The 5,014-nt window shown below is 42.8% G+C and overlaps 1 long non-coding RNA gene across 1 annotated transcript; it reads right to left on the minus strand.

The window, feature by feature from the left end:
- Window positions 1-3,627: 3,627 nt before the first annotated feature.
- LOC136499784 (uncharacterized) lies at window positions 3,628-4,472 on the minus strand. The gene is made up of 2 exons (XR_010769994.1): window positions 4,107-4,472; window positions 3,628-3,982 (listed from the first exon to the last, which is right to left on the minus strand). It is a non-coding gene; the product is annotated as an uncharacterized lncRNA (long non-coding RNA).
- Between the last annotated feature and the right edge of the window lie 542 nt (window positions 4,473-5,014).

Here is a 5,014-nt window from a genome sequence, read left to right on the forward strand (position 1 = left end):
TGTCTTACTCGGTTGCTGCTCTATAAGTCGCCAGGACGTCCAACTACTCGACCGCGGTGATCGACTACTCGGTTGGGGTGATCAACTACTCGACAGCTAAGGTCAACCTTATTGCGGTGATTTGGAAATTCTAAGGTGGGGGTGATGCGGGGTCTCCGGTGAGGGGACTACCCACCCAAAGCCTTTTGATGGATTATCTAGGTTGCCTTGGATCGGATCATGATCGAACGAGAAGATTTTGCGTCAGCAAGATGAGCACGAATATGAGGATGCACGTGCATATTTATATATATTTTCATTACTCAAGCGAAACAAAGGAAGAGGCATGACATACAGCAGCATGCAAGAAGACATCAAGCACATAAGCTAATTATGGGAAGTACTCGGTGGCGCAACTGTGTTGACTTGCAATGGTATATGGATAGCCTACTGCAGTTCGCGGGTTACTTGGATACACCCTTGAGAATGTCTACAAGATCCTACATATCCTCAGAAGAGGTTTTCAGTTCTTTGAACAACTCAGATTCAAGACCCTCCAACTTTTTATTCCAAATAGCAAGAGGCTCAGGGGCTATACTCAGTGAGTGCACTTTTTCTTCCAAAAAGCGCACATCACTCAGAAGACTTCTTCAAGACAGAAGTTTTCAAACAACATAAGATTTAAGATCCTCCAACTTTTTGTTCTAAATAGCAAGAGGCCCGGGGGCTACACTCAGTGAGTGCACTTTTTCTTCCAAAAAGCGCACATCACTCAGAAGACTTCTTCAAGACAGGAGTTTTCAAACAACATAAGATTCAAGACCCTCTAACTTTTTTTTCCAAATAGTAAGAGGCTCGGGGGCTACACTCAGTGAGTGCACTTTTTTCTTCGAAAAAGCGCACGTCACCAAGAAGACTTCTTCAAGACAGACCACTTCAAGGCCTCACGACAAAAAACCCGAACCGATCTATATCCGAGTTCTTTTTGATAAAGAACCCGGATATATGCTCGGGAGCCCTTCGACGAAGAATTAGAGCAATTTCAAGACAAGACCCTCCAGCTTCTTGTTCCAAATAGCAAGAGGCTCGGGGGCTACACGATGGGAGTACTTTTTCTTTTAAAAAGCACACACCACTCGAAGATCCCAAGAAGCGCTACATGGTTTCACTCAAGAAAGCACTCGGGCGATGGAACAAAACAAGACTTCCGGAGTTCAACCATGAAGTGCTCGGGGGCTTGTCGATGCGGGACCCATGGGATACACCGTAAGGAAGAGAGGAGATCTAGTTTGATTAGAATTCCTCCTATGTAATCCTAGTAGTAATACTACCCTGTAATCCTACTAGGACTTTACATTATAAACCAACTAGGACTCTGGCCTTCTGACTATATAAAGGAGGGCAGGGCTCCTTAGAGAGGGAGAACCAAGGTGAAGAAGTCCAACACAACAGAACACTTGACAATCAATCCAACGCAAAGGCTAACGTCGATTGGACGTAGGGCTATTACTCGATCATGGTCGAGGGCTCGAACCAGGATAAATCGACTGTCTCTTGCGTTAACCGTCGAGTTCCGCATACGCTGAAGCCCGAACATACTGCCCCGGGTACCCCCGTGGCAGGCTATCGGTGGTGAAACATCGATAATTTCTAATTATAATTAGTTACTAAATACCAAAGAATAAGGATCCATGGACAATTTTTCTTTTAATTATTTGTATAAAATATACTTTGCCATCCAATCATAAAAACTTATTATTGGGTTGTTTGGAGCTATATTAACTGGCACAGAACTGCTAAGTCCATTTAACAGAGTAGAGTATCTATTGTATTAAAAATGTTTGGACACATCACTCATAAAACATCACTTTTCAAGTATAAGTTGACTGTACTTTTAACCAGTGAGACCATATAACTAATCTTGGGTGTTGGCTTCCTCCTTCCGGTTTTCATTCTTTCTATTTGCTTCTATTAGCAATATACCAACAATACTATAAATGCATAGCTTCATGATTACAAACCATCAATCAGAATTTTAGCCATGCACAAAATTTAATTTGTAGTATTTATATTCCGAACATCACGCTCGTATTATCGTTTTTTGTAACAATACAATATGTTCATGCTCAAATTTTCAGGGCATTATTTGTTCCGGTTGCAACGCACGGAAATGTCTATACAATAGAGTTGGTGAACCTGCGACACCGCGCTCTCCGTGACTTTGTTAATTTCACGAAGTTTGTTTTTTGGATTAAATGTCACTTTAACGTCGGTATTTAATTTTACAGTATTGTTATTTTATCCTACGATCCGTATGTTTTTAGTACAAAAGTTTAGTTGTCCCGTAGCAACGCACGAACATCTAAGAGTGAAGTACCCGCCGCTGTCTCTTCGGGGACATCCTCTAACGAAAAGTAGTCGCCACTGGCCGCTCACATACTGAAGACACCACACCACCCCAATGAAATTTTATAGAGATACACATGAACAAGTCTTCATGGAAATCAACCAATAGTCAGCAGGTCAAGATGAACTTACTAAATAACGGCTGCACAAAAGTTTACAACTTGTTTATAAGTATTTGCTGTCGTTCGGAAGAAATTAGTTTCAGAAGTCTATAATTTGTTTCCTAACACAAATGTAGCAGAGACGTAGAGTCCATGAGAACCAATGCACTATTTTGACACAAGTCCACAACGCTGGGAAAAACAAGGGTGCGATTCAGCACTTAACTGTGATGGAATTCATTACTCACATACTCAACAATTGCTTAGAGCACCATCTCCAAATTTGTGGATCAGGATCGTGAATATATAGTGAAAAAAATAACAAAATTATTTTACAAGCAGATTTCTGGTCATTCTATTCTATGGCCTAGGCTGCTAACTAAACAAGTAAGAACCCTATTCTCTAACCAACAAGCACGTGAGCACAATGCCATCTGTACATATCTTCTGTCCTGCACCTAGTTTCGGATTTCTGGCCATCATTGCAGATAGAAACAACTACCACTTGCATTGCATAAGATCAGCAAGGCAGCTGTTGGTTCACTTGGTACTATACAAGCTTGCATGTCTTTAAGATAGCGTCTAGCAGCTGCATACAAAGGCAGCCATGTTAATGGTTGCGATGTTCTGAATATTATACTGGTCATTGCAAAATACATGGATGCAAGGCGTCCCCAACTGAGGTACTTACACCAGGATGCTGCTGCAACGTAGAAGAGTATTGCTAGTTAATTAGTTTCAAAAAAATATATTGCTAGCCAAATCTTCAGGTTCAAATGTGCAATGTAAGATTCAGAAATTGCTATACACTGAGATTGACTGATATATCAGAAAAGTCTCGTATCGTTAAGCTGCATACACTCAGCTAGTTATACCTTTCTCTGAATAATAACTAAAGAATAGCTGCCAGATGTCAATAGCTTTAAACCAAATATTTCGACAGACCTTAAGCAAAACAGACTCTGTGACCCACTCTTTGTTATATCATGATAAACTATATTTTTGCAGAAGTTCACTCACCTAGGCCTTGTTTAGATCACCTCCAAATTCCAAGTTTTTTCACTCTCTCTCCATCACATCAATTTTTGGACGTATGCATGGAGCATTAAATGTAGGTAAAAAAAAATAACTAATTGCACAGTTTGGTGGTAAATCACGAGACGAATCTTTTGAGCCTAGTTAGTCCATAATCGGACAAAGTTTGTCAAATACAAACGAAACGTGCTACGGTATCCAGATTGCAAAAATTTGCAATCTAAACAAGGCCCTATTATTTCTATCTCATGCTACATGAACAAGAGAAACAAATGTACAAGATACCAAAGTAGATACATCGCTACTTCCCCCTATTCCACCGATGCAGTGGCTGTCAGAAAAAGTCCATACAGGGACTAGAGCTGCATCTCCTAAACATAGAGCACTTTGGAAAAAATCACTGGAGGTGGGCCGTGCAGATAGGACCAACGACGCTTTGCACTCAGTCAGAACGCAGGTTGCTGAAACCATTCAGGCAAGAAATAAGGAACGTTAGTTTCTAATGAGAATGTTAATGCCAATGTCTCTCATAGAGACGAAACGAAATGTTCTGAATCTGAAGAAACGAGACATTCGCAGCCATACCGAGTCAGAGAAGATGTACAGGCTTCAGAAGGCATTGCTCTCAAGGAGTTTCTGAGCCTGCAGTACTTTACCTAGGGGCGCAGGAACAAGCAGACACGTGTTTCCAACAAGAAGGCGGACAGGCGCCTCCCCCGGTCGGTGTCCCGGCGGCTCTCGGCGGCTCGCGGGGGCTTCTTCTTCCTCCCGGCGACGACGGCGCCACCGAACCTCCTTGCCGGCTGCCAGCAAATGGGATCGAGGGAGGAGGGGGAAGGAGATGCCGCACTTGGCTCGGTCCGCCCACCGCCGCAAGGGACCGGAGGAGGGAGCTCCTAGGCTTCTTATGCAGGGATCGGAATTCGGAGGAGGGAGCAGACGTGTTTGAGTTCTGACGCTAGGGAAACGACGGCGTGAAGACGGAGACAAACGTGACTTCACCTCTGGATCAGGGCTGGCCTCGGGCTGGGCCCATGCGGAACCCAGTTGCAAAATAATAATAAAAAATTAATTTATTAAATTGATTGCTTTGAGATGTGTGCAGTTTTAAAAAGAGAGTACCGCCGTGCTCTGTAGATTTTGACACTCACATATTAAACTCCTAGCATCCGCGCGACCAGAGCGCCCTAGGTACTGTACAGACACTGTTCACGAATCGGACGACTCCACGTGTCTCGTGCGTGTGTCCGCGTCCTTTTGCGCTCTCCCGGTTCATTCAATCTGTTCACGAAGACCCCTACATCTTTATGAATATACACACAAATTTTACATCTATGAACACCTCTAAAAGATTGGCCTGGCACATCTTGATATTGAGGAAATTATCATTGATGTCTTATTGGTCCTGTTCGCTTGTCTTATAATCTGTATTTTTCGGATTGTCTTTTCAGCCGAAATAGTGTTTTTCTCTCACAACAAATCAGCCGGAACAA

Source organism: Miscanthus floridulus, chromosome 1 (genome assembly GCF_019320115.1).
Source record: "Miscanthus floridulus cultivar M001 chromosome 1, ASM1932011v1, whole genome shotgun sequence".
NCBI classification, from domain to species: Eukaryota; Viridiplantae; Streptophyta; class Magnoliopsida; order Poales; family Poaceae; genus Miscanthus; species Miscanthus floridulus.